We start from the raw sequence: 16,788 nt of genomic DNA, 5'->3' as shown, positions 1-16,788 counted from the left end.
AATTAGATACAGGATTAAGTGTCTATGATAGGAACTTAACCTTAGACTTTATTACATTTTCCAGTCTACTAGTCTTGGTTCTTTAAAATGGAAATGTGTAATTAAGTGATATAAAACTTTTTTTGAAATCTTTGCTATTTATAGTAATTAAAGACATTTGTTGCATTTTTCCCTTCTATTAAAAAGGGAATAAATTGCTTATCACTAAATTCAGAGTCAATAAACTGGAAAAGGCAATTTCTTATATGGATGATAGAGGCCTATTAAGGTATCTCCCAAGAAAACTACCTCACATGATTGACCTTCAAGTTGTTTTTTCCTTATTGCATTTAGTGTTCAACTTGATTATCTCTAAACTTTCTAACACTTAAGTGTTTTATGAATTGATTTATTTAGAAAAAACAAAAATTTGATTTAGAAAAAAAGTAAAGATTTAATCTTGCAACTGGGGACTGAATGGGGATCCTCTGCAATATCTTCAGTCATATAACCTTTATTTGAAAACCAACATTGCTGAAATACTTCCTCTCTAGAAGGAAGAACATTCCACTTTGGGAAAGTTTTAATTGTTGGGAAGTTTTTTCCTTGTCTTTGGAGACAAGGATTTGCTTCTGTGATTTCTATCCATTGCTTTTCCACTGTCTTAGGGGCAAAGCAAAATAAATTTAATTTCTCTTTTGTACAACAATTTTTTAAAGATGGGCCCCTCTTCTTCCTAGGCCTTGATGTCTTATAGCTAAACATCCTCCTTTAACCAACAAAGTTTTGGGTTTTTTTTAACCCTGTACAGCTCCTTTGAATCTAGAAATGCTCTACCTTTCCTATATCCATCTTAAACTAACATCCACTCTTAGTACAATTACCCAGACATGAAAAATACAGAGAAGGATAATGTCTGAAGTTTTAAATCTAAGCACAATACTCCAGCTGCAACTTGACAGTGATAGCATGCTGTAAACTGAATACTTTGATTCTCAACACAGCCCATCAATATATCATCATACCTCATTAGCTTTTGGGTCAAATATCACATGATAAGTATATATTGAGCTTGTAGTCCCCTAAAATGCCTAGGACCTTCATACTGTTCTGGTTGGAGAATATTGGAATATTGTTCAATTTATAGCATGAACATTTACACACTTTGGAAATAAATCGAGACTGGAGTGATGGGGGAAATGTTGGCAATGTAGGTTAAAGTGTTACGCATAGTTTTTTTTCAGGGAGATGTTACCTACATACCCCTGTATTTTTGTTGATTTTTTTTATAATTTGTCCACTCAACTTATGTGGGTGATATGAAGAGCCCAAATAAAATGCTTCATATTTCCCCCCATTTTATTTCATGGCCAATCGATTACCGATAGCTGACATATAGTAAATGATATACATTATTTCATTTGGGCATTGTAACAACCCTACCAAAGAAATAATACATAATATACAAAAAGAGAAACTTGAAATTAAGAAACAGTTAAGTACCTTACCCATAGTCACATAGTTATTAGGTATCAAATGTGAGATAACCTGTTCTTGATTTCAAGATCAACATTGTCCACTATTCTCAAACTACCTATGAAGCAAGAGGAAAGGTAGATCCAGAGGCAGCAGCATGCCATTGAAAGAATGCTGAATTTTGAAGTTGACTCTCACTGGCTCTTTGTGTGAGCTGAGCATCCGTCTTCTCTGGACCTCAGTTCCTCATGTATAAAATGAAAGGTCAGACCAAATGAAACTTCTTGGGTTTCTTCTAGTGCTAAATCTATAATTCTGTCATCTACTAGAGACCTAGATTTTCATTGGTTGCAATTCTTTGGGTTCAAGTATTCAACCAATTCCAAGTCAACCTAATAATACCCTTTCTACAACAAGATCATGAGAGATATTGAATACTTGACTGGATTTAGATCTGTTGAGTTATGTTTGCCAGTCTAATAAACCTAAGAAAAAAGGAAATTAGGTTGAAATAGCATGATTTGTTTTTGCTAACTCCTATAGGTTGTTAGTGATGTCTTTCTTTTTTAAGATTTTATTTGAGTTTTTGAGTTTTACAATTTTTCTCCCAATCTTACTTCCCTCCCCCCACACAATGGAAAGCAATCGGTCAGTCTTTATTTTGTTTCCATGTTGTACATTGTTCCAAATTGAAAAAAACAAAAAACAAAATAAAACAAAAAAAAGCATTGATCCAGGATTAGTCTACCTGTCAGAAGTTTATGACTAAGAAACAGTTGGAGAACATCAGCAAAAACCAATTGGATGATTTCGATTACATTAAATTAAAAAGCTTTTGCACAGATAAAGCCAATGTAGCCAAGATCAAAAGAAATGTGGTAAACTGGGAAAACATCTTTACAACTAATGATTCTGACAAAGGACTCATTTCTAAAATATACAGAGAACTGAGTCATATTTTTAAAACAAAAGGCCATTCCCCAGTTGACAAATGGTCAAAGGATATGCAAAGGCAATTTACAGATGAGATCAAAGTAATCCATAGCCATATGAAAAAATGCTCTAAATCATTATTAGAGAAGTGTAAATTAAAGCTTCTCTGAGGTACCATCTCACACCTCTCAGACTGGCCAGTATGACCAGGAAGGATAATGATCATTGTTGGAAGGGATGTGGGAAATCTGGAACACTTACACTGTTGGTGGAGCTGTGAACTCATCCAACCCTTCTGGAGAGCTATTTGGAACTATGCCCAAAGGGCAACAAAAATGTGCATACCCTTTGACCCAGCAATACCACTGCTGGGTCTATACCCTGAAGAGATGAAGAAAAAGGGTAAAAACATTACTTGTATGTATAGCAGCCCTGTTTGTGGTGGCAAAGAATTGGAAATCCAGTAAATGTCCTTCAATTAGGGAATGGCTTAGCAAACTGTGGTATATGTATGTCATGGAACACTATTGTTCTATTAGAAACCAGGAGGGACGGGGATTCAGGGAAACCTGGAGGGATTTGCCTGAACTGATGCTGAGTGAGATGAGCAGAACCAGAAAAATACTGTACACCCTAACAGCAACATGGGAGTGATGTTCAAGCTTGAAGGAATTGCTCATTCCATCAGTGCAACAATTGGGAACGATTTTGGGCTGTCTGCAAAGGAGAGTACCATCTGTATCCAGATAAGGAGCTGTGGAGTTTGAACAAAGTACAAGGACTATTCCCTTTAATTTAGAAAAAAAAACAGCCTATTGTCTGATCTTGTTACCTCTTAGACTTCTCTTTAACGATATGATTTCTCTTGCATCACACCCAATTTGGATCAAGGTACAACATGGAAACAAAGTAAAGACTGACAGAGTGCATTCTGTGAGAGGGGAGGGGGGAGGGAAGCAAGATTGGGGGAAAAATGTAAAACTCAAATAATATCTTTAATAAAAAATAAATTTAAATTAAAAAAAGCATTGAACCAAATTGAAGAAGAAACGAAAAGTATAAGACATAACAAGATCAGACAATAAGATATCTGTTTTTTTTCCCTAAATTTAAGGTAGTAGTCCTTGGTCTTTGTTCAAACTCCACAGTTGTTTCTCTATTATCCATTGTCCCTGATTGTTGGACTGATGGAATGAGCAGGTTCATCAAGGTTGATCATCCCCCCCCATGTTGCTGATAGGGTGTAGTGTTTTTCTGGTTCTGCTCATCTCACTCAGCATCAGTTCATGCAAATCCCTCCAGGCTTCCCTGAATCCCCGTCCCTCCTGGTTTCTAATAGAACAATAGTGTTCCATGACATACATATACCACAGTTTGCTAAGCCATTCCCCAATTGAAGGACATTTACTGGATTTCCAATTCTTTGCCACCACAAACAGGGCTGCTGTGAATATTTTTGTACAAGTGATATTTTTACCCCTTTTCATCATCTCTTCAGGGTATAGACCCATTAGTGGTATCTGGATCAAAGGATGTGCTCATTTTTGTTGCCCTTAGGGCACAGTTCCAAATTTCTTTCCAGAAAGGTTGAATGAGTTCACAGCTCCACCAACAGTGTAATAGTGTCGCGGATTTCCTACAACCCTTCCAACAATGTTCATTATCCTTTCTGGTCATATTGGCCAGTCTGAGAGGTGTGAGGTGGTACCTCAGAGGAGCTTTAATTTGCATTTCTCTAATAATTAATGATTTATAGCATTTTTTCATATGGCTATGGATTGCTTTGAACTCATCTGTAAACTGCCTTTACATATCCTTTGACCATTTGTCAATTGGGGAATGGCTTTTTTTTTCTTTTAAAAATATGACTCAGTTCTCTGTATATTTTAGAAATGAGTCCTTTGTCAGAATCATTAGTTGTACAGATTGTTTTCCAATTTACTACATTTCTTTTGATCTTGGTTACAGTGGTTTATCTGAGCAAAAGCTTTTTAATTTAATAAAATCAAAATCATCTAGTTTGTTTTTGGTGATGTTCTCCATCTCTTCCTTAGTCATAAACTGCTCCCCTTTCCATAGATCTGACAGGTAAACTAGTCCTTGATCTTCTAATTTGCTTATAGTATTGTTTTTATGTCAATACTACAACCATTTGGATCTTATCTTGGGAAAGGGTGTTAGGTGTTGGTCTAATCTAAGTTTCTTCCATACTAACTTCCAATTTTCCCAGCAGTTTTTAATCTAGAGAGTTTTTATCCCAATAGCTGGACTCTGGGTTTATCAAACAGCAGATTACTATAATCTTCTCTTGCTTTTGCACCTAGTCTATTCCACTGGTCCACTACTGTATTTCTTTTTTTGTTTGTTGTTGTTGTTGTTGTTTTTAGTTTTTTGCAAGGCAAATGGGGTTAAGTGGCTTGCCCAAGGCCACACAACTAGGTAATTATTGTCTGAGGTCAGATTTGAATTCAGGTACTCCTGACTCCAGGGCCAGTACTCTGTCCACTATGACACCTAGCCACCCCTCACCACTCTATTTCTTAGCCAATACCAAACAGTTTTGATGACTGATGCTTTATAATATAATTTTAGATCAGGTAGGGCTAAGGCCCCCTTCTTTTTTCACTTTTTTCATTAAATTCCTGGAAATTCTTGACTTTTTATTTCTCCATATGAATTTACTTACAATTTTTTCTAACTCGTTAAAGTAATTTTTTGGAATTTTGATTGGTAGGGCACTAAACAGGTGTTTTATTTTTGGTAGAATTGTCATTTTTATTATATTAGCTCTACCTATCCATGAGCAGTTGATATTTGCCCAGGTATTTAAATCTGATTTAATTTGTGTGAGAAGTATTTTATAATTGTTTTCAAAAAGTTTCTGAGTCTGCCTTGGCAAATAGACTCCCAGGTATTTTATATTGTCTGAGGTTACTTTGAATGGGATTTCTCTTAATAGCTCTTCCTGCTGTATCTTGCTAGACATATATAGAAAAATTGAGGATTTATGAGGGTTTATTTTATATCCTGCAACTTTGCTAAAATTGCTAATTGTTTCCAGTTTTTTGGATGATTTCTTGGAATTCTCTAGGTATACCATCATGTCATCTGCTGAGAGCTTTGTCTCTTCCTTCCAAATTCTAATTCCTTCAATTTCTTTTTCTTCTCTAATTGCTGATGCTAACATTTCTAATACAATATTGAATTACTAGTAGTGGTGATAATGGTCATCCTTGTTTCACCCCTGATCTTATTGGGAATGCCTCTAGCCTCTCCCCATTGAGTATAATGCTTGTTGATGGTTTCAGATAGATACTGCTAATTATTTTAAGGAACAGTCCATTTATTCCTACACTCTCTAGTGTTTTTAGTAGGAATGGGTGCTGTATTTTGTCAAAAGCTTTTTCAGCATCTATTGATATGATCATATAATTTCTGATAGGTTTGTTGTTGATATAATTGAGTAAACTAACAGTTTTCCTAATATTGAACCAACCCTGCATCCTGGGATAAATCCTACTTGATCATAATGTATTATCCCAGTGATAACTTGTTGTAATCGTTTTGCTAAGATTTTATTTAAGATTTTTGCATCTATATTCATTAGGGAGATAGTCTATAATTTTCTTTCTCTGTTTTAACTCTTCCTGGTTTAGGTATCAGCACCATATTGCTTTCATAGAAAGAGTTAGGCAGAGTTCCATTTTTCCCTATTTTTCCAAAGAGTTTATATAGAATTGGAACCAATTGTTCCTTAAATGTTTGGTAGAATTCACTTGTGAATCCATCAGGCCCTGGAAATTTTTTCCTTAGGGAGCTCAATGATGGCTTGTTGAATTTCTTTTTCTGAGATAGGGTTGTTTAGGTATTTAATCTCCTCTTCATTTAACCTGGGCAACTTATATTTTTGCAAATATTCACGTGGTGTCTTCCTTAATAAATACTAACAAGTCATCCCTTTCTCAGCACTGTTTCATATTTAAGTGTAATAGATCCATAGTCTCATTGATGTCTAATCCAAACTTTATCCACTGTGACCATTTTCCCTTTTCTCTAAATAGGATAACGGACCTCTGGACTATATCCAATTGTTTACTAACATCAGAATGGTAGGCATTTTTCATCCATTTCATTTTCCTGATAGTTAATCTGAATTCAAGAATTATCATAGATCATATTTAAGGGAATTTGCAATATCCTGAGCTTAACAATCAGCACTTTATTATCTGCAAATAGGAGCATCTGGACACCTTTACCATTCATAAAAAATCCTTCCATTGTGATTATTTTGGACAACCTCTATGATAGTGGCTAACACCTTTGGCAAATATATATCTGTGTTTTATTCCTTGCTTAATGTTGATCATCAAAAGGGTCATCTAAGGATTTCTTTGTTGCATCTTTAAAAGAACTCTGGTATGATTTTGGTATGTGCAGAGAGATTCCTTACAAAAGACAGCAGCATTTTGCTCTACTGAATTACATTTATGTCAAAAAATATTCCTTAAATTTTGAATCAATTGTGTTGCCAAAAAGATGCAGTCTATTGTAGTAAATTATTTTCACATGTAGGTTTTCCCTGAAAAGATTTTATAGAAAGTAAGTAGGCATATGGGTTGATAGTTATATACTATCAAATAATTTTCTGACTATTTGACATCCTGGATATCATGAGAATTTAATTCCTTCAAAAATGTATTCTCTCTGGTGGGAATTCCTTCATGGTATACTTTGTCTAATTTGACTATTTTTTCCATTTTCAAAACTGTCTCCACTTCCTCATGTATCGTATGAAAGTGGTTTTCAATGCCTGAAATAAATGTGATGGCTGCACTGTCACTGATGAAGAGATTAGTTTGTTATAGAATTGGGGAAGAGGGTGATTATTGATGCCTTCTACCTTTATAACAGTAATTTCTGGAAATACCTTTAATATTTAGTCCTCAGAATTGAACGTTTTCTATAGCAAAGTAAAAAACTACCTGCTAACATCACTACATCTTGATAGTGCCTACATTCTGCCCTATTCCCCTGCCATTGCTGAGGGGAGACAGGTATGTTTCATTGTTTATTCTCCCAGACCATTACTGATTTTTCAATTGTTTATAGTTCAGCTTTAGTTATCGTATATTTGTACTTTTGGTTGTGCTTACTTCCATCTGCATTCATAAAAATCTCATATTTCATTTACTTTCTCATCTTTGACAGATTGTAGGACAATATTTCATTACATTCATATATATATATACTAGTTCATTCATTTTCCAATTATAGACACTGTTTTTGGTTGCTTTCACAAAAAAAGGGACTGCTATGAATATTTTGGCCTATGTTAGGTCGTTATTTCTGTCTTTCATCTCCCTTAGAGTATAGGCTTAGAAGTGGAATTGATAGTCAACAGATTTGACTAAGTTAGTCATTTCTTATATAGGCCAAATTGATGTCCAACAGTTAGACCAATTCACATTTCCACCAACAGGGAATTACTGTACCTATTTTCTCACAAACTTCCTAACAGTATATCAAAATCTTGAAAATTTTGCTTTCCCCTTCCAAGTTCATGCCTAAATAATTAGAAAATGATATAACTTCACTAAATTTCTTGCCAAATTTTCTGTAAACTTTCTTCACTTGCTTATTGATTACTTTTTGGCATGACTTTTGCTCATCATCCTCCATGCTCTTCTACAAGGTTTTACAAATCAGTTTGTATTTTTTTATTAGTGTTACCCTAGTCTGCCAAATATTTTCTTTATCAAAGAAATCATGTTCATGGCTAAGTCATTCTCTAAGCTTTTTGTCTCCTTGTGTTGAATGATTTCTGTTTCTATAATACCCTTAGGAAATGAGTTTGTGTTAATTTATATTGTTACCAATTCCCATTTTTCAGCACTAATAGCTTGTTTAAATGGATCAGGTAGGAATTATTTTAATGTACACTGTGGCTTCTTGGTTTTATTCTTATAGCTTTTAAATTGATGCTGATTTTTATCTTTAGCATTAAGAGTGATATTATTTGGGGTGGCTAGGTGGTGTAGTGGATAGAGCACCAGCCTTGGAGTCAGGAGTACCTGGGTTCAAATTTGGCCTCAGACACTTAATAATTGCCTAGCTGTGTGGCCTTGGGAAAGTCACTTAACCCCATTTGCCTTGCAAAATCCTAAAAAAAAAAAAGACTGATATAATTTTATTGGTAGAAGTGACATTAAAGAAGCACCTTCTTTACTTGCATCCCAAGTACCATGGGACTTTACATATGATTTGCAGTTTTAACTTTCCAACATTAACTCCTAAAGAGCAAGGGACTGCATCACTCTTTGAGTCTTGAGTGCTTTGCCCTTAAAACACTTAAGCATATTTATGAATATTAATAAATTGGCTTTCTTACTATACAGATAACTGATTAAGAAATGACTCATATTAGTGACCAAACATTTTCCATCAGTATAATCAGTAATAGTATTTGTTATATAATTCAGTACTTGCAACATTTAGTGCCTTCTGATTCTTACCTTGAAGAAGGTAGTCATGTTTTGTAATCATGAAGCTTCTATGGAATCTATAAGTCTTTAACCTCTTAATTTCTTTTGGCCCATTTCTCCCCAAAATAGTTTCTACCATTAATCAATATTATTGTTGATTACAGTGCCAGGCATTGTATTGTGACAAATCAAACATTTTTAAATGCCTACTATGTGTCAGACACCACGTTGGGTGGATAGAGCACTGGCCCTGGAGTGAGGAGGACCTGAGTTCAAATTTGGTCTCAGACACTTGACACTTACTAGCTGTGTCACTTAATCCTGATTGCCAGGCATCCAGGGCCGTCTCTAGTTGTCTTGCTTCATATCTGACCACAGGACCCAGTTGGCTCTGGAGGAGAAAGTAAGGCTGATGACTTAGCACCACAGCCCCTCACTCAAATCCATGTGTATAATGTGGCATCACCTCTCTGATGTCATGCTCCTCTTCAAGGACAATAAACAACAATGGGAGATTTAAAATGCAAACAATTATTTGCAAGATATGTGAAAAATAGACCAGATCAATTGAATATAATCATGGAGGGAAGACACTAAAATTGAGGACTAGAAAAGGCTTCTTGCAAAAGATGAGTTTTGGAGGAAGTCAGAGAAGTACTACAAATAAAAATGAAATTATCCTTTTCTTTGTTGTGAAAGAACTTTGCATTCTTTTTTTTAAAAAAAATGTGTTTTTCAATTATATGTAAAGATACTTTTCAACATTTATTTTTGTGAAGTTTTCTCTCTCCCAACCTCCCAACTCCTCACCCTAGGTGTCAAGTAATCTGTTATAATCGTGTTACACCTATTTCCACATTAGTCATGCTGTGAAAGAAAAATCTGAACAAAAGGAAAAACACATGAAGGATTAAACAAAAAAATTTAAAAAGTGAAAATAGTATGCTTTGTCACAGGGAAGAGAACATTCACAGGCAAGAGAGCATAAGACCTTGGAGGAATAAAGGTGCCAGTGGGATGTCCCAAAAAAAATCCCAAAGCCTCGGAAGTGCTATAAATTAGTCTTGGGCTGAAGAAACAAGTAAACAACAGAAAAAAAAAAGAATCTGACCATAGAGAATTACTTCAGTCCCATGGAAGATCAAAACACATACTCAGATGATGACAAAATAGAAGCTTCTGTATCCAAAACCTCCAAGAGAAATAGAAAATGGGCTCAGACTATGGATGAGCTCAAAAAAAAAAAGAGTTTGAAAAGCAATTAAGGGAGATGGAGGAAAAATTGGGAGGAGAAATGAGAGCAATGCAGAAAAATCATGAAAACCAAATCAAAAGCTTAGTGAAAGATGTACAAAAAAAACTGAAGAAAATAATATGTTAAAACCAGTTTAGGCCTAATAGAAAAAAGAAAATAGAAAAAAAGAAAAAAAAATAGAAAAAAGAAAAACAAAAGGCAAATGAGAAGAATTCCTTAAAAAGCAGAATTGGCCAGCTGGAAAAGGAGATAAAAAAGCTCTCTGAAGAAAATAACTCTTTCAAATGCAGAATGAAACTAAAGCTGATGACTTGCAAGAAATAAAAGAAAGGAAATAAAATTCCAAAAAAGCCAAAAATAAGAAAATGTGAACTATCTCATTGGAAAAACAACTGACCTCGAAAACAGATCCAGAAAAAATAATTTAAAAATTATTGGGCTGTCTGAAAGCCACGACCAGAAGAGCCTAGACTTCGTTTTTTAAGAAATAATATAGCAAAACTGCCCTGAGATCCTAGAGGCAAAGGGTAAATAGAAATTGGGGGAATTCACCAATTACCTCCTGAAAGAGATCCCAAAAGAAAAACTTCCAGGAATATTATGGCCAAATTCTAAAACTCCCAAATCAAAGAGAAAATTCTAAAAGCTGCCAGAAACAAACAATTCAAGTACTGAGCTTCCATAGTCAGGATTACACAGGATCTGGCAGCATCTACATTAAGGGCTCGCAGGGATTGGAATATGATATTCCAGAAGGCAAAAGAACTTGGTTTACAACCTAGAATCAACTACCCAGCAAAACTGAACATCCTCTTTCAGGGAAAAGATGGACTTTCAATGAAGCAGGGGACTTTCAGACTTTCCTATTGAAATAACCAGAGCTGAACAGAAAGTTTGATCTCCAAGTACAGGATTCTAGTGAACCATAGAGGGGGTGGATGAGAAGGACTAACGATGAGGAACTTGATGATATTGAACTGTTTGTATTCCTGCATGGGAAGAAGATATTGACAACTCATATGAACTTTCTCATTTATAAGAGCTGTTAGGAGCATATGTAGACAAGGCATAGGAAGGAACTGAATATAATGGTATAATATGTAAAAAGATGGAGTCAATGGGTGATAAAGGAAAGTACTGGGAGGAAGGGAAAGGAGATGAAGAAGAAGCTGAGAAATTTCACATAAGAGTCAAGAAAAAGGTTTTTCAATGGAGTGGAAAGGGGGAAGGCTTCATTCTCATCGGAAATGGTTCAGAGAGGGAATAGCATACACAATAGGGTATAGAAATCTGTCTTACCCTAGAGAAAAATAAGAAGAAAGGGATGGGATAAGGGGGAATGGGGGAAGAGAAGGGGGGGGAACAGGTGATAGAAGAGAGGGAAGATCGAGGAAGAGGGTACTCATTTGGACAGGACGAGAGGAGAGAGAGCAAGAGAATAGAATAAATGAGAGTGGGGAGAAATAGAGTGGAGGTACATCTAGTAATAGCAACTGTGGTAAAAATAATGAAGCAACTTCTTTGGTGGACTTATGATAAAGAAAGCAACTCACCCCATTGACAAGAGTCATTGGAATCTGAACACAGACTGAAGTACAATTTTTTTTTCTCTCCATTCTTGAGGTTTCTCATTTTATGGGGGGGGGGGTTATGTTTACTCTTATAACACATTCAATTTACATCAATTTATGGCATGGAAACAATGTAGAGACTATCAGACTACCTTCTGTGGGAGGGAGTAGGGAAGGGGGGATAAAAAAAATTGAAGAATTCAGAGCCTTGCAAAACATGATGGATATATATTACTATTATATATGATTGGAAAACAAATAAAATGTTAAAATGTTAACAAAAAAGAAAAAGAAAATAGTATGATTTGCATTCAGATTTCATAGTTCTTTCTTTTTTTCCTTCACACAGCTTTTAGAATTCTTTGATTACTGTATTGTTGAGAAGAGCAAAAGTCTAATCTTCACACAATGTTACTGATAACTTCACTTCACTCAGCCTCAGTTCATGTTAGTTTTTCCAGGTCTTTCTGAAATCTGTCTGCACACAGACAGAACAATAATACTCCATTATATTTATATAACTTGTTCAACCATTCCCCAATTGATGGACATCCCCTCAGTTTCCAATTCTTTGCCATCATAAAAAGTTGCTTTGAATATTCTTATATATGTGGGTCTTTTTCCCTTTTTTATGATCTCTTTAAGATACAGTCTAAATGGTGATATTACTCACTCTAAGGGTATGTTGTTTATTTCCCTATGGGTATGAAGAACTATATTCTTAGGTTTTGTTTTTTTTGCAAGGCAAATGAGGTTAAGTGGCTTGCCCAAGGTCACACAGAAGGAACTACATTCTAAGGAAGATGAAGAAGAGAAAGATAGGAAATAATTGTACATATCATATACTTATGTTTTATGTGTATAAATACAAAATGAATATAAGGTAATGCTAAGGTGAAATTTTTAGCTGGGATTAAGAAAAATCCTCATGAAGAAAGTGGCTCTCGAACAGAATTTTAAGAGAAATTAGATAGGAGTCAACCACAATTTGTGTGAGAAGTAGAAAGAAGGCCAGTGGGCAAACCATCTAGTGGGGGGGGGGGCAATTTGTAAGGAAAATTGAGAGGGAGAAAGGGATCAGGTTGTGTTAAATGCCAAGCAATGGGGTTTACATTTGATCCTAAGGGCAATGGGAAGCCTTGGGAGTTTTTAGAGACAGGGGATGATGTGGTCAGATCTTTGTTTACAATAAATCACTTTAATAGTTTGTTGGAGGATAGATTGAAGAGGGGAGAGACTTGATTTGGGGGACCAATTAGGAGGCTATTGTAATAATCCAGGTGAGAGGTGACAATGACTTAAAAAAGGGTGATAACAAATGTAATGAAAGTGAATGAGATAAGATGCAAGGTCTTTCAGAGGAAAAAAAGCATGGGTAAATAATCATATGAATGAGAGAGAGAGAGAGAAAAGAATTGTTAATACTGAGATTGCCAAACTGAATAACTAGAAGGATGGTGATGGTTTCTTCTTTAATAGGAGATTGTAGGTAAAAATATTTATTGATTCTCGGGGCAGCTAGGTGGTGTAGTGGATAAAAAACTGGCACTGGAGTCAGGAGTACCTGGGTTCAAATCCGGCCTCAGACATTTAATAATTCCCTAGCTGTGTGGCCTTGGGCAAGCCACTTAACCCCGTTTGCCTTGAAAAAAAAAACCTAAAAAAAATTTATTGATTCTCTACATTTATCATTATCCTGTGATCAGAGAAGAGACATAGTACTGAATCAAATCATTAAAAAAAGAAAAAGAAGATTCAGCTAATGAGCTCAAACACCAGTCTTAAAGTGTGAAATATCTAATAGACATCAGGAGATATTTGACTAGCTTAGGAAACAGGTGACCTGTATGCCTAGATCTAGAAATCTCCAGATAACTGAGATCACAAAGAAAGGAAAAGAGGGCTCAGGATAGACTTGGAATACATTCACATTGGATCATGAATGAGCAAAGGAACTTTTGCCTCAGAAGAGACAGTTAGGAGAACCAAGATAGCAGCATCACCAAAAACTAGAGAGAAGTTGGTCAACAGAGTAAAATAATGCAGAGAGGTCAAGGGTGAAAACTAAACAGCTATCCACATCTGGAAGTCAAGAGATTACAGATTTTTTTGGAGAGAAAATCATTGAAGGTAGATTGCCAAGATTAGACATCTTTTCCTGGGAGTTTGACTGTAAAAAGAAGAGATAATAGGATGATCACTTGAAGGGATGGAAGATAGGGTTTAATCCTTATGTCCACTGTTTCATTGAAACCACTAGGTATTGGGGCAGCTAAGTGGCTAGAGCACCAGCCCTGGAGTCAGGAGGACCTGAGTTAAAATCCAGCCTTAGACACTTAATAATTATCTAGCTGTGTGACCTTGGGCAGGTCACTTAACTCCATTGCCTTGTAAAAAAGCCAAAAATGTTCAAAAGAGTGACTTGCCCAAGGTCACACAGCTAGACAATTATTAAGTGTCTGAGGTCACATTTGAATTCAGGTCCTCCTGATTCCAGGGCAGTGCTCTATCTACTGCTACCTAGCTGCCCCAAGAGGTGAGAGTTTAACTTAGATCTTCTTGCATCTGTATCTAGCACTCTACCACCACATCATAATGCTTCTGCTGCTGCATTCCTGGTAGTCACATAATAATAATGATGATGATAATAATAACAAAAATTTATATAACAATTTAAGATTTGCAAAGTACTTTAGAGTTATGATCTCATTTGATCTTCACAACAACCCTGGGAGATAGAAGTCATTTTCCCCATTTTACAGATGATGAAGCTTAATCACATAGAAATGACTTACCCAGTGTCTCATATCCATTAAGTACATGAAGCTAGATTCAAACTCAAAACTTGACTTTTGGACCAAGTTTCTATCTAGTGCATCATCTGGTTTATTTTACCTGTGAGCCAGATTTTGCTTTTTTGCATTAAGAACTCTAGTTTATTAGCCATAGTCTTTTTTTATATTCATGATAACATTGGTGACCTTAGATACAGTTGAATAGGTAAGTCTATTAAATAAGCCTTTCCCCTGACGTACTTTTTATGCACATTATTCTGTGTGGTATTTGGGATTAATATATTTATATAAAATAGTTTTTATCTCTCCCTCTCCATTAAAAAAATTATTTTTTACTTTTTTAAAATTCTGAACTTAATATCAAATAAAGTATTTTCATATGAATGATAGATCAGAGAATTGCATGAAACTATAAATCTATGTAAAATTTGTTTTTTCTTATGTGTATAATAAATTCAACATATAATTTTCTTTTTAAAAATTAGCATTTTATTTTTCTCCAATTGTGTGCAAAAACAATTTTAACATTTTTTAAAAATTTTGAGTTCTATATTCTCTCCCTCCCTACCTTATCCCCTCATTGAGAAGATAAAACAGTATTATATAGGTTTTACATATATATGTATATATATATGTATATATATGTGTGTGTGTGTGTTATACATATACAATCATGCAAAACATATTTCCATATTAGTAATAATTGGTGGGAGCCAGGGTCTCTAAGCTGTTTGACACAGTCACAGCAAGAAGACTCAAGACAGTCACACTGCCTGATGGAACAACATTTCCTTCTTCAATATATATAGGGATTTCATGCATACTAATATTTATAGGTTTATTATTGATTACAATATTTACTCACCCTAATACTGGAATGACTATAAGGGAAGGATTTCAGAAAAATTCCTTGAATAAAACAGATTGTAAACTCTGTCCAAATTTAACAGGACTGCCTCTCTCTGAGGCATACAAAAGGCTTCAACATTATGAAATCTCTGGAAAATCCAACACTGGGAATTCCAAGGAGATGTCAGAATGTATACAGGGAAAACAGATACATGGGTCAGATAGAATTCCAGGGAAATTAATAGTTTTCCCCCCTTACCATACACAGGAATATATGAAAAAGATGGTGAGAAAATAGTTAGTACAGGTGACTGATATGTGAACTCTAACAGCCTTAGTTCATTGGGAAAGAATAAAAAGTCATAGAAACCATAGCATCTACCAACAAGGGCTGAAAGGAAAATTGGTTATTGAAGGAGTCAGCGGATGGGTGGACAAATATAACTACCCTCACTATAGGTTGTCAAGGGAGCATATTGAAAAACATTACATATGTGGCACAAAAACATAAAAGCATTGCATTAAACAAATTATATCAAAGATTAATATAAGGAAAGTTCTGTTTAATTAATAACTTTACTATGCAGCAGCAAACTAGGCAACAGGCAGGTTGAGGTCATCACAGTCTGAGCAGGGACAAGAAAATTAACTACATGATTGATAATCACACTTGTAACCACTACATGATCAAACTTGTAACCATATGAATTATATGATTAATAATGAAAATTGTACATTTTTGTAACCAAGGAAATGATTTTAGTTTGCTTGTTTGATATGATTCTGAGGCTATAAAAATAAATCTAAGCAGCTGACAGTCAGTCAACCTGCTCCTGCCTTTACCCACTTGTTGCCTCAACTCATTTTGCTGACTCTATCCCTCCTGTCAGGTTCCAAGGACCCCGTGGAGGCTGGACCCCCGCAAATAATGTTGTGAGAGTAAACCCAGACCAAAAGCATAAAGTTTAAAAAGGGTATGCTTCAATCTGCTTCCAGACTTCATCAATTGTTAATCTGAAGATGAATGGCATTTTTTATCATAAATCTCAGAATTATGTTGAATCATTGTATTGTAGAGAATAGCTAAGTCATTCACAGTTGATTATTGTACAGTATTGCTGTGTATAGTACAACACTCAACTTTCAAAGTTGTCCTGCTCATCTGTGACTCCAAATTACTTCTCTGAGGTGCATTATTAAAATACTTTAATGACCCTAATTGTCTTTTTCTTTTTGGCAGATCTCTCCAGTTCATCTCTCTCTCTCCAAATCCCGCCTCCCACCCCGCAAAAAAAGTGGAGAGAAAAAACAAAAATCTTTTTAACAAATTGCATAGTTAATAGTTCCCAATTTGGGTACATTCAAAAGTGTGAATTAATTCTTTGACTTAAGTCCCTCATATCTATCAAGAGATAAGTAGCCTCTTTCATCTTTAGTCCTCTAGAATC

Source organism: Macrotis lagotis, chromosome 1 (genome assembly GCF_037893015.1).
Source record: "Macrotis lagotis isolate mMagLag1 chromosome 1, bilby.v1.9.chrom.fasta, whole genome shotgun sequence".
Taxonomy (NCBI): Eukaryota; Metazoa; Chordata; class Mammalia; order Peramelemorphia; family Peramelidae; genus Macrotis; species Macrotis lagotis.
This window is presented reverse-complemented; position numbering follows the sequence as displayed.